This window comes from Ips typographus, linkage group LG15, assembly GCF_016097725.1.
Source record: "Ips typographus isolate SLU linkage group LG15, UJ_Ityp_2.0, whole genome shotgun sequence".
Classification (NCBI taxonomy): domain Eukaryota; kingdom Metazoa; phylum Arthropoda; class Insecta; order Coleoptera; family Curculionidae; genus Ips; species Ips typographus.
In genome coordinates this window covers 5,048,871-5,074,330 of record NC_138436.1, presented here as the reverse complement: position 1 = coordinate 5,074,330, position 25,460 = coordinate 5,048,871, and the positions used below count along the sequence as shown (strand labels likewise).

The 25,460-nt window shown below is 36.9% G+C and overlaps 1 non-coding gene across 1 annotated transcript; it reads left to right on the top strand.

Annotated features, from left to right (window-relative positions):
• The first annotated feature begins 4,093 nt into the window (after positions 1-4,093).
• Positions 4,094-4,212, top strand: LOC145738534 (5S ribosomal RNA). The gene has a single exon (XR_014180790.1). It is a non-coding gene; the product is annotated as a 5S ribosomal RNA (ribosomal RNA).
• The last annotated feature ends 21,248 nt before the right edge of the window (positions 4,213-25,460 follow it).

Below are 25,460 nucleotides of genomic sequence, written 5' to 3'. Positions count from 1 at the left end.
GTTCAATGCTTTTCGCACTGCATGGGACTCTGTGTCTAGTGATCAACAAACTTTTGAAAATCTGACAGCCAGACTCCTGAAAGAAGAAACCAGAATGACAAATGATGACTCTGAAATGTCCAGGCTTGCATTAGAGGTGAGGGCACTGCAAAGCCAATTGGAAAATACCAACCTCAAGAAAGGTAAAACCAATATTCAAGACTTAAAGAAAACCACTACTTGTAATTATTGTAAAAAGAAGGGTCATTGGGTGCGTAAATGTAGTAAAAGAATGTATGATGCTAAGAAAAACCAAAATAATCATGACAGAAATGATTCTCCACCTTCAAGTTCAGCATATATCTGCGACATTTCATCTTTGTACAGTGCAAGTCATGATTTGGAAAACGATGAGTGGATTTGTGACTCAGGGGCTAGCATGCATATGTCTGGTCATAAAGAATGGTTTAAAAACTTGAAACCTATTGAGAATCCCATGTTTGTCAGAATTGCAAATGACAAATTGATAGAAGCGACTGGACCAGTTTCCACAACTTCAATGGCATGATAGAATCATAAATAATGTACTGTACTTACCAAATATTAGTAGAAGCTTGTTTTCAGTGGGAGTAATGACTGATAAAGGGTTTACTCACCATTCCTATAAAGACAGATGTGAATTTCGTGACAGTGATGGAAACATTTCTTGCGCTGTAGTAAGGAAAAATAATTTGTGGATTATGAAATTTGAAGTGGTACCTTCACTTGAATGCAACTTAAGTCTTGCCAGTAAAAATTCACTAAGATTATGGCATGATCGTTTAGGTCATGTTAACTTCAAGGCCATTTTGAATACTACTAAACTAGTCAAAGATTTGAACATTAATGACAAGGAGGACTTTTTCTGTGAAGTTTGTCAACTTGGTAAGCAGTCAAGGAAGTCACATAAGAAACTCGAATCCAGAAGAAGTGAAAAACCAGGAGAAATGATTCACTCCGATGTTTGTGGACCAATGAACATCTCATCGCCCAGTGGATCAAGATACTTTGTATTATTCAAAGATGACTGCAGTGGATATCGAACTGTCTATTTTCTGAAAGCTAAATCAGAAGTTTATACAAAGTTTGTGCAATACCAAGCTTATGTTGAAAGACAGACTGGCAACAAAATAAAAATTTTAAGAAGTGATCAAGGTAAAGGTGGATACCTCAACAAAGAATTCCAAGACTATTTGAAGAAAGAGGGCATATCACATGAATGGTCAGCACCCTATACTCCACAACAAAATGGCAGATCTGAGAGGGAGTTGAGAACTATTGTGGAAAGTGCTAGATCAATGTTGATAAATAAACATGTCCCTCAGGAGCTGTGGTCAGAAGCAGTGAACACGGCTGCTTATCTGCTTAACAGAACAGCTTCTAGTCAAGTTCAAAAGATGACGCCTTATGAAAAGTGGTTTGGAAGAAAACCTGAACTGAAACACATCAGAATTTTTGGAAGTCCTGCATACATGGTATACCACCTCAATTTCGCAAAAAGTGGGATCCAAAATCCAGAAAATTCTTGTTTGTTGGATTTGAAGGATATTCTTCAAATTACAGACTCTGGGATGCAGCTAAAAGAAGAATAGAGGTTAGCTGCAATGTAACATTTAATGAAAATGAAGCAATGGATTTTGAAGAAGAAGTTTTTACTCTGAAATTTGGAAACTTTGAACGTACTACTACTAATGAACAGACTGAAGTTGAGGAAATAATAGAAGAAGAAACAGACAACATCGAAACACCCAGTGAAACTGTAACTGAGTCTTTAAATAGTGATGATGACTCATATCTTGATGCTGAAGACTCTTATGATTTTGGAAATAACGAGCTATTGAATGAGAATAATTTTGAAGAGCGACAACTGCGTGACAGAACCAAGATTTCAATCCCATCTAAGTTTTCTGATTTTTATATGGATTTTCCTGAAGCTAACTATAGCTCTATTTATGAACCTGGCTCTTATGAAGTTGTGCGGACTCCAGAAAGTGGCATATAGCAATGGAAGAAGAAATAGACTCTTTAAAAGAAAACAATACTTGGGACTTAGTGAAACTGCCTCCAAATTCAAAAGTGGTTGACACTAAGTGGGTTTTTCGCGTAAAAACTGACGAAGACGGTAGTGTGCAACGTTTTAAAGCCAGACTTGTAGCTCGTGGTTTTACACAAGAAAAAGGAGTGGACTTTGAAGAAACATTTGCACCTGTAGTTCGTTATGACTCAATTCGTGTTTTGCTTGCATTAGCAGCTGAAAAGGACTTACAAGTTTCCAATTTTGATGTGCAAACGGCGTTTCTCTATGGTGACCTGAAGGAGTGTGTTTACATGAGGCAACCTACTGGATTTGTGAGTAAGAAACATCCAAATTTAGTATGCAAATTAAATCGAAGTCTGTATGGACTAAAGCACTCTCCAAGATGTTGGAACCAAAAATTTGTGTCTTTTCTTGAAAAATACAAATTTAAACAACTAAGTCTGACCAATGTGTTTTTGTTGGCAGTTTTGCTAATTCTGTAATCTATTTGGCAATTTACGTTGACGATGGCTTGTTATTATCTCAGTCAAAAATAGCCATTAAAGAACTTATTGATACTTTGCATTTCAAAGTGTTTAAAATTACAGTTAATTTAGACAATAATAAATTGCATTTTGTGGGACTGAAGATTGAACAGAATTTAGCAGCTGGTAAAGTTTTAGTTCACCAGCAATCATACATCACAAAACTGTTAACTAAATGTAATATGACCGACGCAAAACCTGTAACAGTTCCAGCAGATGTAAGTGCCACTGTCTTCACCAAAGGACAACTCAAGTTGTAATAAAGATCAACCTTATCGTGAAGTAGTTGGATCTTTAATTTTCTTAGCATCAAGTCGCCCAGATATCTCTTACGCTGTGAATCAAGTAAGCAGATTCTTCAATAACTGGACTGATCAACACTGGAAAGCAGTAAAAAGAATCTTGCGTTACTTAAAACACACACTACACTACAAACTTGTTTATGCAAAATCAACGAAAATAGATGTGATTGGCTACACTGATGCAGATTATGCTGGCTGTATAGATACACGGAAGTCATCCAGTGGTTATGTATTCATCATTGCTGACGGACCTGTAACCTGGAAGAGCCAAAAACAAAATGTGGTAGCTCAGTCAACAACAGAGGCTGAATATATAGCTTTAGCTCTAGGAACGCGGGAGGCTTTGCGGTTAAAGTCATTTCTCAAAGAATTGGACATCGAAATACCCTCAATAAGGATAAATGTGGATAATCAATCAGCGATAAAGTTGGCTCATGCTCACCAATTTCACAGCAGAACCAAACACATCGACGTGAAAGTGCATTTTGTGCGGGATGAGTGTGAAAAGGGCAATATAATCGTAAGTTATGTGAACAGCAGTGAACAGTTAGCAGACTTATTTACTAAAGCGCTTACAAAAACTGTATTGTCTAATTTAATTGAAAAGCTAAACTTGTCATAATTTTTAAATGCTTTGTTATTGGACAGCTACACATAACTTGTTCGTGTGTTACTTGTTAATAGTAGTTCTTAAATATAAATGTGATGTCTGTAAATATTCAAATAAGTGGGAGTGTTGAGATAATATTTGAATATTTATGTTCCAATAGACAACCCACAAAACACGCAGTCAGCTGTGCATTTATGTTTAGTGGGTTGTTAGTCTTGATATATAGTAACTTTTGTTTTTTGTTGGTTGGTTACTAGATTAGTACCGGTAATGGAGGTTATGTATGTCGATGTTGAACTGATTAGCTGTTTTTTCCCGGTTGCATTATTTTTCAATAAACTTCTATTAATTTTCCGGTCATCGGCGTTTAACGGCGTATTTAACAGTTTTTATTACTCGGTTATTGATAACTTTATAGGCAACTGTGGCCGAAAATTATATGAAATTTATGCTTTTTTCTTTGAAGTCGGTTATATCATCTTTTTAGGAACTAGCTACAGCTCTGAGATAATTTAGCCATTCATTACAACCATGAAAATGACATTTGCATTTCTCCTACACTTTTGGTGGTTTTTATTACTCGGTTATTGATAATTTTATAGGCAACTGCCATACCACGCTGGATATACCGGTTCCCGTCCGATCACCGCAGTCAAGTAGCGTAGGGCGTGGTTAGTACTTGGATGGGTGACCGCCTGGGAACACCACGTGTAGTTGCCTTTTTCTTGCACTTGTGGACGTGTGGTGTTTAGCTTAGTAAAAAACTTTTTATCTCGCAACAATTCAATTTGGTCATCAATCAACGGGAGTGGAAAATTGTCTCGACGGTTAATCTTATTTAAATCTCTGAAATCAACACACATTCTAGTCTTTCCAGACTTATTCTTAACAAGAACTATAGGAGAACTGTACTGTGAATTGCTCTTTCGGATAATTTTCCTCTAACATAAATCTTGTATTATTTCACCTACCTCCTGTCTCTCTTTGTGTGGAAATGGATTGTGATTTGAAAATCTGATTCAAATTTAGATCTGTCCATTGGATTTAGCCCTTCGTAGACATTCAAATCTGGAAAATTATCATTAGTATCAATCACATCTATCATCATAATTTGTTTATCAAATTAGTCAATCTCTAAATCTAAATCACATTCTAAATTATTATCATTAACTTGCTGAATACAAACATTGCTTCCCTCAACAGTAAACTTGACATTGTCGTGACATAATACATCTCTGCCTATTAGACAAGAATGATTCATAGCATAATCAGGAATTACATAAAGCTGTACACATAAATTCAAAGTTTGAATATGAACCTTACATTGAAATGAGCCTAAAAGTTCAATATTTTTCTCTGATTCGTGCAAACAAATCTTTCATTGTCACTTATTGGTTCCAAAATATTGTCACGAATGGAAAATCCATTTATTTAAAAGATGGACTTATTATTCAAAAAGTATAAATTCATTAAATTAAATCAGATATTCGGAGATGGCAAAATAATAAAATGCGTGAGGCAAAGTTACAGTCAGAATGCCCATAGTGCATCATCTCTATTTTTAGCGATGACAAATCCCCGCTACTGTTGCGATGCAGGCGACAAGGAATAACAAACTACGTCAGCCAGTCAATCGGGTATAAATTAAGCTCGACATGTGTTATGAACGAGAGACGATCAGAGACAGTCGAAGACTCTGCCTCAGACGGTAGAGCCCAGCCAGAAGACTCGGCTCGCACCACAAAATGTAGTCGTCCCGAATTCTGCAACCCGCACCGGGTTCGTAAATTAATTAAATAGTAAACCATTTTCTAAATTATAATAAATCGCGAGTGCCAAAGCCTCCAGAAAGCTGCCCTCATCATTGTTTAACAAATGTAAGTATGGATTTATTATTGTAATATTTTGTGCATGTAAAAGGTATTGTTTAGAGTGTTTCCTTTCGGGAATTATGTTTGAAGGTTTTATTCCGATTCACTAAGTTCATAAACCAACCATTTTGTCAATTAGTTTTAACTGTTATTTAGTTATTAAATTATATTTTTCTAGCAAGTGGTTTGATTCTACCTCTGAAACAAGATCTCGGTAAAGGCGTTTATTAAAGTAATAAACGCATGTCTCGTTTAACTTGCTGGGTCAAAAGGGCAGCATCTCCTAACCTCACTGGATTACTGATCTGGCCAATGGAGTACTCACAATTCCTATCTTGGCTAGGTTGACCAAAAGAAATCGGTCTGGGTTGACTTCTTGGTCCTAGTATTGGTAGTCCTGGTCTGACATTATCATTCCTATGCCTTTAACGAGTTGCAAGAAAGATTACTGAACATCCATGATCTTGTCAGGGAAAGTTTGAATCTAGCTAGCGACAAGATGAAAGCTCGTTATGATCTTATGGCCAATTCGGGAGGGTTCCAGAAGGACGATAAAGTTTGGTTGTTTAACCCTCAGAGGAAGAAAGGCAAATCACCGAAATTAACACCGGTTTGGGAGGGACCTTACAATGTGGTAAACAAGTTGGTAATTACTAAGTACAACTGCACTTCTGTTTTTTATTCATTTCAAATAAAGTTACTTTATTACTTATACTCTTGATACGGGGTTTCGACTTTTCTAGAAGCTTGTTGCTTTCATAGTGTAGTCGAAGTTTAACAAAATGTTTCAGAACTAATTTAACTAACAACACAGCATGCTCATTTAACACATCATCATCATATAAATGATCTTGAAAATAATCATATACAGTGGTTCATAGTATTTACTATTAATATTTCTAACAGATTTCTATTTTGGTTAAAAATATTTTGAGTTTTAATATAGAATCTAAAAAATTTTTCTGCGCCTTTACATATTTCAATAACTAGCTTGGATGCCCTCACTAACCTACCAAAGGTCTTTCTTTGCTGCAAAGAGCTCATCACCGATTCGCTTTCTAGCAAAGATAAACATTTTGCGCAATTTAAACAATTCCTTAATTTTCGTACTATAAATGCTGTAATATACCCAACAATATCCTCTGCATACAACGTCAAGTTCCAAGAGTCCGAAGATAAAAATGAATATTCTTTTATATCATGACTAATTTTATTTTCCATTTCAAGAAATTTATCATTTTTTTCAAGATCATCCCTCTCATCCGACCTTGTAATACTAGTACAGTTCAAAATATTTATGGTACCAAAGTCGGCAATGTTTCCCGCTTTGGAACCTACAATTTAAACTTGTACCAAAAGGTGCTTGTAGGCAGCCTGAAATTGACGGGCTGTTGGGTTGTTGTTAAATCCCCTTTGCTCCTGATTGCCCCAAAGAACAACTCTAAGTGAACTTGGGACAATCTATATGTGGCAATATACTTTAATAATTTTGTTTCTTCAACATATTATTTATATAAAGCCTTAATCGACTCTATTGCGATTCAAAACCCTATAAACCCAGTTTTTCTTCTGCACTCTGTAACTGGGCGACCCTCTAATTTAAGGCCAAGAATATAATGCTTCATTTCTTCAAAATATGAAAAAATCTCATCTACATTGCCAGGAGACAAAGAACGCTTATATTTGTATTTGGCCCACTTACCTTTTGAATTAAAAATATCAAACAGATTGTTAAAATTTAATAAAAACTCGGCAGTTGCTGAAGATTTAGAAAAATTCGGGTGACATAAATCCTTCTCCAAAAATATCAGGGCATCAGAAATACTTTTACTCATTGTTTGAGCAGCTAATCGGACTTTCATTACTTCGCGCGGCCATTGCAGATGCCTGTTTCGAACCCGTGTAGCTGCATGCAGCCCTTCAATATTTTGTATTTCTACTAAACTAGAAATAAATTCCCACTTAACAAAATCGTTTTGAGAATTCTCCAAAATTTTAATCGCACCAAAACACGTCCTTACTAACTTCAGCATATTGTCACGTTAAGGGGTAGCTCAGAAGGAAGAATACTCAGGTTTCCACAGGTAACCCACTTTTATTTGAACGTAATAATTTAATAGCTAGACAATAACCTTACCCCCAGATTGCCAAGATGGCGGGGAGCATGATGTGGTCCGGGTTTGACGGGAGGAACACGGGGGGCGACGCTTTATCGGGGATGAATGAACCCTAGACTTGTGTCCGAGGGCATTCACCGGGCCGGTAAAGTCGTTAAGTACCTAAGAAAGGGAGGTAAGTAGGTACGGCAACTTATGCTGCTCGCCCACACTATTTCTTTGCTAGGGCTGATCTAGGGTGTGGCACTTGGTCACCTACTGCTCCACGTTGCGTTGCACAATAGGCGTACCCAGACTAACCCAGAGATCAGTCAGGGGAGACCCCAGAGTTCGGTCATTTAGTCGAGCTACGGTGCATCTTTTATATTCGTCAGCGACCTCATTATGCTAACCTTGCTGACTGTGCTGGTTACTGGGTGTGCACCGTAACTACTAACACGGGTGTGAAGGGCCTGTGTTTTCCTGTCACGGGATGTTTAAAACATGTGTGTAAGTTAGTAGCGTCAAATAGTCGTGCACCAAGATGTTGGACAGCACTAATATTTGACACAGCTCCGTGAAATGTCAGTGAAGTCACTGTAACACCACTCTCTTGAACAAAGAGTAAACACTTTTTTTACAACTCAAGGTGTAAGACCGCTGGTTGAAAAATATCCCACCGGAATCTTTCACCTCTGGTTGAGGCAAACCAACATAAAAACTACAGCATTCTTTGCTTCAGGCAAATCCTCTGAGTCGCGATGTGCCCCCACATCAATAAAACCGGTAAAGCGGCTTCCGTCTCACTCTATTCTTTTCCTGTTGGCCATTTCGTCCATTACTAAATTACACAGTAATGGTCCATCAGTCAAAAATAATCGCTGTTTTAAAGCGTCTAATGATTCTTTAGTGAACCCGGGACTTCCATCAATTGACGTGTACCACCTAGAGATCGTTCTAAGGTGTGGCAAAGAGTTTTTAAATGTCTTCCTAACAAGTTTATAGGCTCTGGGAGAAAAGAAGGCCAAGCTTAGCGCAAAAGCTCTTAATTCTGGTTCAAAGTGGTGTGTAGTAGAACCCTTTATTATGCGTTCAAACATAATTGCGGCAGGACCTTCAAGTGATGCCTAAAAACAAAAATGTTTTAAGAATTGATTTGATTTGATTGAATTGATGATTGTTTAAAATGATTTAAGAAAATGTAATTTAACGTAAAAATACCTTGACAATAGATACAGAATGGTCGGTTGAAAAGCCTTCTTCTTGAAATAATCAAGCAGACTCTTCAAGTCTTTAACTTTGCTCTTCAAATATCTAACATTGCTTTGTAAAGTCTTTATGGTATGATTGTTTTTTCTTATTGAAGCTTCGTAGCTAAATTTCTTTTTCTCTTTCTTGGTGTTGAAAAATCATCACTTGACAAATCTCCTACGTAGTTCTTTCTTTTCCTTAAGGTTAATAAAAAAATTATTTGAAAATTTGTTCCTAAAAAGTTGAACAAAATAAAGTTTGTAATTGTAATGTAATATGATGATTTTTTTAGTACTAAATCTTGTAGTATTTAGTAAAGTACCTTTTTGTTGGACCCTGTAGCAACTTCAGTGATCCATGGAATTCTGAAGTATCAGGAGGGCTACCAGAACGTTTATGATTTAATTCTGCTAACAATTGTTCTGCAGTACTTGGTGCTGTGCTTGTAGAAGATGAGCATAATACTTCTGATACTTCAGGTTGAGGTTCTGTGAACACTATGTAATTGTGACTAAAAAAATATAAAATAAATACACTGCTTTAAAAGTTTAAAAATTTATATTCTATACCATTCAGTTTCCATTTCAAACTGGGTAGACAACACAATATTTGCATCCCCAGTATTTGTAGTAGACTCATGGTGTATGTCTTCTGGAAGGCTAAAAGTGTATATATTGAAAATTATTATTTTAATCTTCAGTAAACAAAGATGAAAAAATATATAAATAAAAAAAATATCCAAGTAACAAATATTGAACAAAACAATACCGAATTTTTAAATTAAGTCAGTGCCAGTTCCTTTTGCAACAATGTTTAATACAAAAACTTACCTGCCAACTCCACTTAAAGTATCTGATGAATTTTCATCTTTCGTATTGTCCATTTCACATTTTTCCAATTGGTCACTGATTGAGGTGCTGAACCACCACTATATACCTATACCAGGTGTCCAAGAGCACCCTGGACATAGGAGATTAACATGGGAAAACGGTTTTGATTTTTTTGCGCCTGTACGGCTGATTTGATTGAAAAATCGTATTAATGAAAGTTGTAGTACCTATCAGGGGCTAGTTTTCTGTATTTTTTTCAGATCTCTAACTTGAGCCCTTTCGTCGTAAAACACGAACAAAAATGAGAAAATTTAAACTTTTTACCTGCACTGTATAAGCGGTTGTCGAGCAACCGTACCAGCAACAATGACCTGTTTACCCGTTGCCCGACAACCGCCTATACAGTGCAGGCCAAAAGTTTAAATTTTCTCATTTCAACCGTACAGGCGCAAAAAAATCAAAACCGTTTTCCCATGTTAATCTCCTATGTCCAGGGTGCTCTTGGACACCTGGTATAATAACATCATAACCAGTATACCTCAATAATATTGATATTGAATATTATTGCTTTTATTTTGTGAACTTTTTCTTTCAATCTTTTCAAGTGTTTAAATGTACCTTCTACTCTTGAGCAATCATATACTACTTACAATAAAATGATCTTCACAACAGTACAAGGAAGTTTTTGCAAGTTTACGTCTTGCCAAAGTGCACCATGTTTTTCTAATTCGCAGATTTTTCGGCACAGGTAGAAATATTTTGGATGGCGAAACTTGAGAAGTATTATTGCAACACCATACAAAGAATTTTTTTAAATTCATATTTACAACTATTAGCATTTTATGTATGCAGCAATAAAAAATAAACGAATTCAAAGCCAAACCCGAAAACGGCAAAACTATAAACAGTAATATAATACAAACTTATTTATAACTAAAGTTTATTCAATGTTGAAAAAATATTATAACATCAAAAAAACATATTATATTATATTTACAGGACTGAAAATGAAATGAAGAGTAAGTAAGTAATTACATAACTAACATTTTAACAAATAATTATTTTAATTATCAAACAGAGTTTTTTAATGTTGATATCACCCCTATCACCTGCAGTTTGAGCAAAGCCACAGGTTTTTAGGGGTTTTTGGGGATAGTTGTTCCCTTAAAATGTGAGGCTGTTATACGCCCTATTCTTTGTTCAAACCACATCTGGGAAGCTGATTGCTCAATAGTGATTTCTTGAATTTTTCTGCAATCATCCCCACTGACCTGTATGTTTAATGAGATACCTAAGGTGATCAGGTCCTCTAGGGAATATGAAAACAACTCATCTTCATAAAGTCCTTTATAGGGGTTCACAACATTCAAATTTGTGTTGCATTCCATTTCCATAGCAATTTGGCTGGCAAAAGATTCTGTGACTCTCATTAAAGCAGATGAGCAGACATCCTTATTGATTGAGAAGAGCATATTATTTAATTCTTCAGCAGATAAGGCTGGAATGCTTTGGGAGTCTGAATAAGTAAATGTCGGCCCATAGTTGATACTGCTGACTGGCATATATTCTACTTTTGTCTGACTGACTGAAGGAACATTCCACATAGCCCTTACGTCTGTGCATGAAGTATTTGCTTTAGCAGTCGAAATATATTCTGCAGCATACAAGAATGCTCCTACATGGCTGCAAACTTTACTAATCCCTGCCATACACATACAATGTGATGTTACAACACTACCATCCTGTTGACATATAATCCATGCCTGTAGAGGAGGTAAGTTCATTTTTTGGGAGTGTTTAACCTAGAAATATTATGAAATTATGACTAAATTACCTTCCCTTTGAGAATGAAATGATCATTCACTTTTACCACTTTGCAGTCAGTTACAAATCCGGCTTCAAAGTATTGTTACGATTTTCCCGTGGGTTCACACAAAGTCAGTTTAACTTAACAATTAATAAATTTATTAACACTTCAAAACACTCCGTACAATAATTAACACAGCTACTAAAAACACTACTACAATTCCACAATTATTCCACTATTTAAACTTAACCGCGTTCCCAAATTCACTACTACTGCGGTCGAGACCGCGTCTTTTATATTCGCAAACCACGTTCTAGAATGACCGCGAAACGCTTCGCGGGTTGCCTTGATCATTCAAGAATTTTCCAGGTGCGGCGCTTCCTAACTGTGGCCTACTTTAATACGCGCCCGGCCAGATATTGCGGCGCATCGGTTTCATCCCGAGGCGAGCGCTCGTTAAGAAGTATCGAGCATAGTAGGCCCAGACCGTAACACTGCCCCCCTCTTAAAGCTGATCGTCCCGATCCGCTTCATCTAATCCCTGGTATTTCTTGAGTCTGTCCAGATGGACAATTTTCATCTTGCCTTTGGGGCTGCGTTGGACTCTGTACACGACGTCGTTTAACCTTTTTACCACATTGTAAGGTCCCTCCCAAACAGGTGTTAATTTCGGTGATTTGCCTTTCTTCCTCTGAGGGTTAAACAACCAAACTTTATCATCCTTCTGGAACCCTCCCGAATTGGCCCTCAGATCATAACGAGCTTTCATCTTATCGCTAGCTAGATTCAAACTTTCCCTGACCAGATCATGGATGTTCAGTAATCTGTCTTGCAACTCGTCAACGTAGTTCTCAATGTTCGTGCTTTGGCCTGTTGGAGATCCGAACACCACATCACATGGAAGTCGCAGTTCTCGACCAAACAGAACTTTAGATGGTGACTGTCCCGTTGAGTTGTGGACTGCTGCTCTATAAGCCATCAAGAAGAGCGGAATATGCTGGTCCCAATCTTTCTGATGCTGATCAACAACCTTTGAGAGATGTTGCTCTATGGTCTTATTAAATCTCTCGACCATGCCATCCGACTGAGGATGAAGCGGCGTTGTTCGGGTCTTCCTAATGCCTAGCAGGTCACAGAGCCTCTGAAAGAGCTTGGACTCAAAGTTTCGTCCCTGATCAGAGTGGAACTCCAACGGCACACCAAATCTACTGAAGACATTTTCGACGAGAATATCAGCGACTGTGCTGGCTTCTTGATTTGGATTCGCAAACACCTCAGGCCATTTGCTAAAGTAATCCATGGCAACAAGAATGTACTTGTTGCCTCTGTTGGTCTCAGGAAAAGGCCCAGCAACGTCTATGGGTAAACGTTCGAACGGCAATCCTACGTTGTACTGCTTCATAGGCTCCCGGGATCTCGTCTGTGGTCCGTGGCTAGCTGCACAAATGGAACATTGTCGACACCATGATTTCACGTCTTGGCAGTAGTTCACCCAGTAAAAGCGTTGCCGGATTTTGTCCAAAGTCTTATTTACTCCCAAATGAGCACCAGTCTTTCCATTGTGCATTTCCTCCAGTACGTGGTCGACCCTTCCTCTGGGAACTACCAGCTGCTTCCTTATCTCTTTTCCATCGGCACTCTCCCAAGCTCTTTTTAGCAAGCCGCCTTCAACCACAAGCGAGTCCCACTGAGCCCAAAGTGCTTTGAACGTCAGGCCTTTGCTAGAGATTTCTTGCCATGTTGGTCTTGGCTCGCTTTGTTCCTTTCTCAACAACAATGGGCCTATGTCGCTGTCTTCTAGTTGATCCTTCCTAATCTCATCGGTACTCCATTCGTCATCGGTCTTCAGCTGAACCATTCTGATGGACATAACGCCTTCACGTTGTTCCGCTTTCTGGCAATGTTTGCATTCTTCGGCGCAAGGTCTTCTTGATAGAGCATCTGCGTTATTATGCAGCTTTCCGGGTCGATGCTTGATGTTGAAATTATACTGCTGGAGTTTTTCAAGCCATCTTGCTACTTGTCCTTCCGGTTGTTTCATTCCGAGGAGCCACTTGAGTGCCGCATGGTCAGTCCTTATCAAAAATTCCTGTCCGTACAAGTACTTGTGAAAGTGATCGACTGATTTTACTATTGCCAGTAGCTCTTTTCTCGTTACACAGTAGTTCCGTTCTGCTTTGGTAAGTTTCCTACTGAAGTATTCTATGACATGTTCTTCTCCGTTTTGGACTTGAGACAATACAGCTCCAATACCAGAATTACTGGCATCTGTGTCTAAAATGAACTTTCCTTTTGGTTGTGGATAACTGAGGATGGGACTGGAGCAAAGTGATGCCTTTAATCTTCTGAACGCCTGATCACATTGGGTATTCCAACAGTAGGGTGTTTTGTCCTCAGTAAGTTGATGTAGCGGAGCTGCGATGTTGGCAAATCCTTCCACAAACCGTCTGTAGTAGGTGGCAAGTCCTAGAAAGCTTCTGAGTTCGTGTTTATCCTTTGGTACTGGCCATTCTCTAATTGCTTGGATCTTCTTGTCGTCCGTCTGGATTCCGTCGACCGTCACCACATGCCCAAGGAATTCGACTTGCTTTTGGAAGAACCAACACTTTTTGGCGTTCAATCGAAGATGTGCACCACCTATTCTAGCAAATACTTCTTGCAAGTTGTCCAGATGTTCTTCAAAAGTTTTTCCCATCACCATGATATCGTCCAGATAAACCAAGCAAGTCTTCCAGTTAAGGCCACGAAGCACAATTTCCATTAGTCTTTCAAACGTAGCAGGAGCATTACAAAGTCCGAAGGGCATCACATTGAATTGGTACAGCCCATTTCCAGCAGAAAAAGCAGTCTTCTCCTTATCTTGCTCCTCAATGCCAACTTGCCAGTACCCACTCTTCAAATCTAAAGTAGAAAACCAACAGGATCCTGCCAAAGTCGTCAGTGTGTCGTCGATACGGGGAAGTGGATAGCTGTCCTTTTTGGTCACGTCATTCAGTTTTCGGTAATCTACACAAAATCTGCTTGATCCATCTTTCTTAGTGACCAGAACAACAGGTGATGACCAAGGGCTGCAGGATTCTTCTATAACTCCGTCGTCAAGCATCCTGTCCACTAATTCCTGCACTTCCTGTTGTTTGGCTATTGGTAGTCTCCTAGGTGGTTGTCGAATCGGTTGTGCATTGCCGGTGTTAATTCGGTGTTTTACAATGGTAGTTTTTCCCATATTGTTCGGTGTTCCAAATATACTACCATGATCCAAAATCAGTTTCCGAGCCTTCTTCAGTTGTGGTGTTGACAGATGTTTCCAGGTCTTTTCAAGTTCATTTAAGAGCTTGTTTTTTCCCAACTGCTCCTCCTGTTCTGGTAACCCATCGCAATTGGTTATTTTGACTACAGGCTCGAATACCGCAATAATTTCGCCTTTGTTGATTTTTACGTCGTCTGAAAAAATGTTTGCAACTCTTATTGGGACTTCACTTCCTCCATTTACAAGTGATTTCCCAATGAGGCATCTTCCTGGTCGGTCCGGGTTTCGTACAAGTCCAACACAGCTCCCAGAATTCTGCTCCAATTGTCCAATAATTATTTGCTCGGAATTGCCGCTTATTTTTACTGTCTGAGATGCCAAAACATTAATGGGTGACTCACAGCGGTGACTGGTTGACAGGATGAACTCTTTACTTCCAAACCTTAGGATATTTTGTTCGGGATCAAAAGAAAATCCATGTTGACGAATCAGGTCCATTCCCAGAATAAATTCATCTTCAATATCCGCTACTAACACAGTGTGGTAAAACGTAATCCTTCCAAGGCAAATCTTGACTGTTATTTCTCCTAAAACTTTAGCCGATTCTCCAGTCACAGTGCGCAGGAGAATACTTCTTCGTAAAGGCTTAATTTGACTTTTATCCACAAGGTTTGACCGGATCAAAGATACTGCCGCACCGGTATCCAAAGTAAAAGTAACGTTCATCGCATCCACCTTTCCATCTACGTTCAGGCTTCCCATTGATCTACCCAGGCTTCTGATGGAGATAATTCTGGGGGCTTTGTTTTCGCTAGTCAACATTCGCCCCGTAATGTTGACTAGTGGGAGTTTTCCTGGTCCCTTCTGGATGGTTGTACGTCCCTCGTTGGAGAGCGGGACGGTATCCTTACTCGACAATCTCGTTTCATGTGTCCCGTACGTCCGCATCGATAACACTCCACTCTCGTGATCGGGCGTGATCGTTCTAACTGTGTGGAAAGACCATTTCCTAATGCTGCCACTTGTTGCACTATTTGGCCGACCATTGATTCAATTTTATCTATTGATGTAGCAACATGATCGGCTGGCGGTTATCTCTCCTCTTGGATAGTCACGGCCCTGATTTTTGGCTTTAAGTCGTTGCACGCAGCTTCAACTTCCAGCGCTCGAATCAGTAATTCGCTGCTGTTGCTCCCTTTGAACATCTTCAGCATTTTCTTTACCTCCGGATCTCGAATCCCATCTACAAAATACTGTGCCACAAGTTCTTCTTGGCTTTCATCCGGGACGGCTGGGTAAGCCAGATGCACAAGGCGACGAATTTCGGCCTCAAACTCTTGTAAATTTTCACCAGTTTTCTGCAGTCTTGCCTTTAATTGTGTTTGGTACACTCCTTTCCTATGCTGATCCCCATAACGTCGTTCTAATGCAGCTACTAATGCGTCATAGTTGCTTTGTTGGGCGATAGGCAGAGTCTGTAACAGCTCCAATGCAGGTCCTCGTAATGCCACCACCAGTGCTACAGCCATTTCCTCGTTACTCCATCGATTTGCATTTGCAGCGGCCTCAAATTGGAGTTGGTACGTTGCCCATGAAGTTTGACCATCGTATGTGGGAGGCTTGATTTTGTTGAGCCCGTTTCCGGTGATTACTGTAGAGCTGGGTCCTCTGCTGTGAATTTTCTGCTCTAAGTCGCGTAGCTTTATCTCAACATCATTCTGAATTTTATTAATGTCGTCCCGAACATCATTAATGTCTTCCCGAACATCCTTTAATTTTTCCTCAACATCACACTCCATCTTTTTAAGACTATGGGTTACATACTCTTGGATTTCTGTTTTGGTCCCCGCTAGAACGTTCAATATTTCTTCGTTACGTTTTTCTTGCCGCTCTCTATCTTCTTGACGCATTTCCATATCTTGTTGTCTCATTCTTTCTTTTTCTTCCTTCTCTTGTTGTCGAATCATTTCTTGTTCTTCCTTCTCTTGTTGTCGAATCCTTTCTTGTTCTTCCTTCTCTTGTTGTCGAATCTTTTCTGTTTGTTGTCGAATCCTTTCTTGTTCTTCTTTGTCTTGTTGGCGAATCTTTTCTGTTTGTTGTCGAATCCTTTCTTGTTCTTCTTTGTCTTGTTGTCGAATCTTTTCTGTTTGTTGTCGAATCCTTTCTTGTTCTTCTTTGTCTTGCTGTCGAATCTCTTCTTGTTTTCCAAGCATTGCCATAATAGCTGCAAGTTGGGCCTCCATGTTTGCACTTTGACGTCTTGTTATTGGCATAAAATAAATTTAACACACCACTGTTCCGAAAATCTCTAGTCCGGTTCTGAACACAAGTCTTTAACCCGAAGTTTAGTTCAAATTCACGTCGCACTAAAGTCTGATCGCACTTCTGACACCAATTGTTACGATTTTCCCGTGGGTTCACACAAAGTCAATTTAACTCAACAATTAATAACTTTATTAATACTTCAAAACACTCCGTACAATAATTAACTCAGCTATTAAAAACACTACTACAATTCCACAACTATTTCACTATTTAAACTTTACCGCGTTCTCAAATTCACTACTACTGCGGTTGACACCGCGTCTTTTATATTCGCAAACCACGTTCTAGAATGACCGCGAAACGCTTCGCGGGTTGCCTTGACCATTCAAGAATTTTCCAGGTAGCTCTTCCTAACTGTGGCCTACTTTAATACGCGCCCGGCCAGATATTGCGGCGCATCAGTTTCATCCCGAAGCGAGCGCTCGTTAAGAAGTATCGAGCATAGTAGGCCCAGACCGTAACAATATGTTATTGGATTGACTAGAAAGAGAGAGAGAGAGAGAGAGATGGCACGAAACTATAAAGAAGCAGTAATGTCTGTCACAGGACAGATATGTTGCACATTTTCTGATTCAGACAGGAACATGTATTTGATGTCATCTCGAAAATCATTAATATTTGTTTCGAGTGTTAACGCTTTTCTTAGCGGAAATTGTTTAAAGAAATAGAGAACCGCAATTATAAGAATCGGTCTGAACGGCGTGGTCATAAGTAACTATTTTCAAATTTAAATCAAATGCAGTGTTAAATTTGTTATTGTAAAGTTAAAAAATTCTTATATGAACTTTTTGAAATAACGTTCACTTTGTGTACGGTGTAGGGTTATTTTGTACACCACACAGAAGCGAGTGCGCAAGTCTATTGACACTAAAAACGACAAGGCGTTTTAAACTCGTGAAATATTTCAGAGTCATTCTGTATATCCCAGATCAGCCACTTGCATCTTCCTAATGGCAAATAATACCACGTTTTTTGTCATAAAATAATTTAATAAACAAACCTTATACCTAAATCAACACGACTTACACCAAGTGTAAACTTATGATACAAATTCCTTATCTAACTTAACTCACATTCACACACTCATTTATCCAATCTAAATTATGTTTAATGACAAGGGTTTGTCCTAAAATTAGAACAATTTTTACTGTTTGTCACTTGACAGTAAATATTTAAATGTAGGTCACAGAAATCAAATCGTAAAAAACAGAGTCACTTATCACTCACTATTGACTTCCCTTTCTTTCCTTTTTTTTGCTAGGTTCTGCAACTCGAAGACACAAAATTCCGGGTTTCCGAAATATAAACCAACACCACGTAATCTTCCCGACGAAAGGTCTGTTGGTTTAATAACTTATATATAGCTTTATAATCAGTTGATTAAGTATTTGCTGAGGAGAAGCAATGTACTTTTTATTATGTCTCTCTGGACGGCTATTTTATCGGGGGGGCGTGAAAGTGAGCATTCGAAGTGAAAGAACATGGCGGTTTTTCACTCACATCTAGAGTTTCGTATTTTATAGAAGAACTGGTGAAATTTTTCCGCGTTGCCGGATTGTCCGTTATATCGACAATTATTAGTTTGATTTTTAGAATTGTATGGGTTACACTCAGTTACAGTATTATAAACATGCTATTTACACGCATCTGCTGTGAACATATTTAAAAATTGAAAGCAATGCACTTATTTCTGTTTATTATTATTAAGTCGTTTAATCGCTAATAAGTTATCAAAAGCCCCAAGACATGCTTACCTTGAGTCTTTGAGTGCTTTGGATTGTTAGTTATTTGTGTTGTGTAGTTTGCTTTTCTCAGTTTCTTTAAAAAAAATTCTTTAAATCTTTACTTCAAAATTTGTTTTTCCTAATTTGGTTGTATTTAAATTATGGATTTCAACAATTTCTTAGATCCCATAATGATTGGATTAGCTAATCAAATAGTAGATAACATTGAGAATGCTGAAGCACAGGTTCAGAATCTGGGCCATGTAAATCCAAATTTAGAAATTCAAAACCCCGTTTGAAGTTTTAAGTGAAGACAAATGTAAAAAAACATATCGTTTTAATCAGGAAGAAGCTAGAAACCTGATTAATTTGATCACACCATATTTAAGAGCTCCACAAAGAGAGTATTCAATAAATGTAGATACAAAGGTACTGTTTGTAAAGGTTCTGATTATCCAATTTCTTATAGAATTTACTTTCTTTAAAACAGGTTCTTGTAACTCTACATTTTTATCCTAGTGGTAGTTACCAACTAACAGTTGGTTCCCATATGTACTCTGGAATCAGTCAGAGTGCAGTCAGTGGAATAATTACTGAGGTGACTGAAGCATTAAACAATCCTAATCTTTTTAATTAATGCGTCCGATTTCCTCAGAAAGTAGAACAGCTAAACACCATTCAACAAAGGTAAAATACTATTTGTGTACTATATTACAATATGTATATACTATTGATATCATATTTATTTATTTGAATACCTATATTGTCACGAATGGAAAATCCATTAATTCAAAAGATGGACTTATTGACTTAAAAACATAAGAATATTCGAGGATTGCGAAATATTAAGCGCACGAGACAAGGTCGCATCAGGATGCACCTAGTGCATCGTATCGATGATGAGTCACCACCACCTGCTTTACAGAAATATGAAAAACAGGCGACGAACAATAACAAACTACGTCAGCCGATCAATCGGGTATAAAATACGCCGATTTCAGCGCTATTGGGGGAGTGTGAACCAATCGACAGTAGTGCGACCAGCTGAACCAAGAAGTCGAGATGTCGACTCTCCTCGAGAAAAGAAGATCAAGTTAAGTAGTCCATTCTCCAGAATTGTTCCAACACGAAAGTGACCAAGCCAGCCGCCAGAAAATGCTAAGTCGATAACGTATACCCGGCGCCTCCACCAAATGTCACGTTTAAATTGTAAAGCCCTTTTGGCCCAACAAGTTAAACGAGACGTGCGTTTATTATTTTAATAAATGCTTTTACCGAGATCTTGTTTCAGAGGTAGAATCAAACCACTTGGTAGAAAAATATAATTTAATAACTAAATGGCCATTAAAACTAATTGACAAAATGGTTGGTTTATCAACTTAGTGAATCGGAATGCAACCTTCAAACATAATTCCCAAAAGTAGCACTTTAAACAATACCTTTTACATGCACAAAATATTACAATAATAAATATATACTTACATTAGTTAAACAATTACGAGGGCAGCTTCCTGGAGGGTTTGGCACTCGCGATTTATTATAGTTTAAGATATGGTTTACTAGTTAATTAATTTGTAAACCCGGTGCGGGTTGCAGAATTCAGGACAACTACATTCTGTGGCGTGAGCGGAGTCTTCTGGCTAGGTACGGCCTTCTCCGACGTGGTGCACAGCAAAACTGGACTGACTGGAATGAACCCCTCTCTAGGGTACAACTTCCTTTTTATAGCATTCCAAACACTGGTTTCACCAATCAAAAACTCCCAGACCTGGTCTCCTCTAGCCGACAACTCGTGACGACCTTTCGACCCTCGGTACTTGGAAATATTCCACATGTTTCGCAACTCAGCAATTGCATCATAAGTGCAGTTGCACTCTGACCGCATTCCACAATTTTTATGCTTCCGCTCAAGTAATATAAATTCCACATTTTTTAATGTTTCTGTTAAAGTAAAATAAATGAGATTTATATCCTTCGTGACATTTGCCCCTCCTCCATGAAACTGGCCCTCCAGTTTAAACTAAGAGAGGTAACTCCTTCAAATGACAATTCTAATTACTAATCTAAGTTATCGCTAACCTTATATAAAATTCATCCTTTTATAATATTATCAGAAAAATGGAGTAAGCGAAAATTTCATTTTAATTTTACTTTTTATCATATATTTTTCTATAAAGCTTACTTTCTCCATTTTCCGTCATCTCTTCTTCGCATCCCAAAAATGATATAAATCCTAACCTAAAGCAATCCTTAAACTAACATAACACATTTGAAATCTTGGGGAGCGCTTAACTACGCACCATATACTTCAATATACGCAGTTTTGATTTTGCTATTTGTATTGCGCCACAGTCTGCACGAAAATGTTTTGTCTAAATCACAAATTGTCCTGTCCATGACTTAACCCATTGTCCCTCACTGGTCACCAATTAGTACAGTAGCTGAAGTCTAGCAATGTCCTTCTCATAGGCCTTCCTGCTTAGGTTCCATTAACATCACGTGGTTGACGTTGGTGATAAGGTTAAGTATCGTCTTTATTGGTCTTCCAATACTGGCTTTGCACAGCGTCACTTAGTACAGGGTGATTGATTGAATTTTGACCACCCCCTTAACTTTCTTAATTTTGATTTTAGCAAAAAACGTTAAATACAAAACCAGTAGATATTTAGGTCTACTTTATTTTTAGATAAACAGTTATTGTACAGGGTGTCCCAAATTTGAGTAATAAACCAAACTTATGTTTTTTTAAATACGATGACCAACTTTGTATCCGATATTTGAATTCTACGTCAAATTCTAGGCCTAATTGATGTAAAATGTCTGTATCGATATTCAACTGTTTCCGCAGCAGCGTCCTTGATTAGTTGAATTTTGACCACCCCCTTAACTTCTTTAATTTTGATTTTAGCAAAAAACGTTAAATACAAAACTAGAAGAAGAGGTCTACTTTATTCTTAGATAAACAGTTATTATACAGGGTGTCCCAAATTTTAGTAACGAACCAAATTTATGTTTTTTTAAACACAATGACCAATTTTTTATCCGATATTTCCATTCTACGTCAAATTTTAGAAATTGATGTAAAATGTCTGTATCGATATCCAACTGTTTCCGCAGCATCTGGTACTTTAACACTGTTTCCTCGACTATGTGATTAAGAGTTAATTTAGTTACTCAAATTTGGGGCAGCCTGTATAATAACTGTTTATCTAAGAGTAAAAATATACTCAAATATCTATAACTGTTGCTACAACTAGTTTTTTTTACTAAAATCAAAAATATGGAAGTTAAGGGGGTGGTTAAAATTCAATCAATCAAGGACGCTGCTGCGGAAACATTTGAATATCGATACAGACATTTTACATCAATTAGGCGTAGAATTTGACGTAGAATTCAAATATCGGAAAAAAAGTTGGTCATTCTATTTAAAAAAACATAAGTTTGGTTTGTTACTCAAATTTGGGACACCCTGTATAATAACTGTTTATCTAAAAATAAAGTAGACCTAAATATCTTCTAGTTTTATATTTAACGTTTTTTGCTAAAATCAAAATTATGGAAGTTAAGGGGGTGGTCAAAATTCAATCAATCACCCTGTACATTGACTCCTTATGGTTCCCTCAAGTGGTTTGTTTACATGTAATGAAAACAAAAACAAAGGTTCATATGCGTTCATTAAGGCCTAATATACTTATATTCAAATTCTAATTTGCATGCAGTCTTGCGTATTACTTTATAAAGTTAATTGACATGTAAAAATAATCAGGAATCCGGTCCTGAAACTAAAAAGTTTGAACTGCGTAAGTATAAGACGCTCTAGTTTTCATGTTATGGAAAGTAGAACGTATTTGCATGTTTCAAAAAAAAATACAGAAACATTAACCGTTTCTAATTAACTTCAAATCTTTTTGGAGAAGATTGTTTTATCAAAAATTGGATGTAATGTCCTCAATCAAATGCTTTTCCCTCATTGATTTCTGTAAAAATAAAAATATGTTATTAGTATGCAAACGCAAGTATTAAATGATTAACTTAAATCATTTCTGGCATATTAAAAATAATTTGCCTTACTAAACTTAATCAAAGCTAAAGTTTGTCATCATTCGGATTATCAGCCGGACGAAGTAGAAATAAGCAGCGAGTTCGCTTTTGCTTTAGTCCAAGAGCTGATGTATTTTTGTAACTCTTTATTTCGTGTGGTATAATTCAAAATATACCATGTATCTATTTAGTTATTAGTCTTACTATTTTCCAAATAGTATAAAAATCAGCATAGGTAATAAGTAGTCTGTTGACATTTTGACCGTGCAATACAGTCTTTATTTATCAATGTTCAATAAGTATTTAGCCCAGTTTTGTTTAATAAAGTCTTCAATCAATCGATTTACTCATACAATGAAAAATCACGATATAAAACTCAAGTGTACACTTCTTAACTTTTATAATAACAATGGCAATTTTTCTTAATAATTATTCTCATATGCTAAAAATATGCATGTCAAAATGAAATTACAATGATATTTATCCATACGCAGTTTTTGTGAACGTTCGTACCGCGATGACTTAAATAACAAAGTGATCACCATCTGCCTGCGGCATAAAAGAATTACATGATCAATTGGTTAGGTACGTACTTATATATCGCATTTATTCATGTGCACAAAAAAAAAATATATCCTATTGTAGGATATTTCATTTACGCAAATAAAAGTAAATCATTTTTATAACTTAATTATGAGCATTTCGACTTTATCGGGCTTGTAACTTGTAACTCTGAATTATTCAGCAGTGTAATATTTGTTTCAAAAAGTAGTCGTAGTCAGTCTGCTAGAAATTTGTACAACTTATTGTACTTCGTAATGAGACGATCCTATAAACGAAATTAAGGTAAACGATTAAAGCAACTAAGACGCAAATTTCCAGGATAACGTATAACCGGTTGCTGTCAGGAATAGGACTATATATACTCCGTTGCCTGAAAATATTGACAAATTTAGCTACTTTATATGGACCTTTTTATATCCGAGTTTAAAGAAGTCTAGTATCGATTTGCTTCAAAGACCCAATTTTCAAAACTTAATAAACGTATGTATAAGGTTTAGCATACACACAATCAATTCAGCCTGCTACTAATTTCGCATTCAACGAGTATGTTTGGTTTGTTCCTTAAGAAAAATTCATGCACCGCCCTAACATCGATAACAGCAAATAGTATTGCTGTGTGGCACTAAAACAAATATCTCTCAACATGTACAGACCTTTCTGTATCAGAAACTTCTCAACTGAGAAGGGAAAAATCAGAAACAACTACTTTGAGAGCTAATACTCCTACCAACATTGAATTATACTGTTTTTCCTGTTGAATTCTTGAGTATTTAAATTACTCCTTTATAAAAGATACCAATATTTTTTCATTGGCAATTCAATAATTATTTTATTTAATTATGAATCTTGAGCTGGGACATCTTCGTACAGATGCACCAAAAATAGTTCAACTGCATGTAAGTTGAAACTTTATTACTCATAAAACTTATTACAATGGGTCGGTTAAAGAAACAAACTCTATTTACACTACATAATAAGGTATTACGCTCAGCTAGCGTTTTTCACCTTAATTATTTAACGTAATAAAATTCAGCTGAAATAAATTAAAAATAAAGTCACATTATCATGATGTGTGGGTCTTGTCGTCTCATTCGAGCAGTATGTCTGTTGAATGTGTTAAATATCACTTCAGAAATACTTTATTACAAATGTATGATTTTCCATTTGTATTAAAAAAAAACACTTTTTAAATCAGTTGTCATTTTTTCCATAGTAAAATCAAATTTAATTATTCTTAGCCAATACAATATTTCGACTTGTTATTCCATGTAGGTAAATTATCATGTGCATTTAGAAAAAAAAAAAAACATTAAAATTCATCAATCAGCAGTTTTCTTATCGACACCTTCGCGGCGATGCGACGAGACGCGTGCAATAAAGCAAGTCGGTCACACCGGCACGCGGCGTCAAATACAACTAATTAGTCTGCTTTACTTTATTTTCCACTAATGTCGCGATTTTTGCAAGCAACCAAATAATAACCTTCGATTTTTTATTTACGGTGGAAACATATGGAAATCCTCTTTGAACTCTGCACTATGCTTTTATTTAAAGCGGGTACCTACACATAATAAGTAAAAAATTATTTGTCGACAATTAGAAGTTTCATTTAGCGCATCGGCACATTTTTTGTCGTTATCGGGAATGCTTGACCTCGACATCGAAATAACACAATCCGCTGTTTTACAGTGTGGATTTTATTTTTTAACTTCCGATTTAGAAGACATGTAAAAATTAATGTAATAGCATGCTGCAGTATGTAAAATTCAATTTTTTCTCCAAACTATTTGATTTTTTAGCTTAACTTTTATACAAACTTCTACTAAATAGTAAGCTAAAAGCACACATTTTGCTTTGAATATTGTAATCCACAAAATTGGGATACAGGGAATGTTACATTTTTTAATACGACTTGGTCGGCTGTGTCTCTATTTTGGTGTGAATGTTCACGAGTTGGTTTAAACATCGCAACTTTTCTTCGATAATCAATATTACCGATTTCATTTATGTTACTTGTCTGTAAATTCGTCGTTTCAGTAATACTGACTTGCTTTTAACAATTTAGAAAACAAATATTCAAAATGACAATGTAGAACAAAATTGATTATGCAAAAAGAAAAATTGTATTGTATTTTTTTTTTAGAGGTAATTTTCACTCACGATGAGAAAAATCAAAAATATTTTTTCTGGTTTAAAAATTCACTTTTTTTTT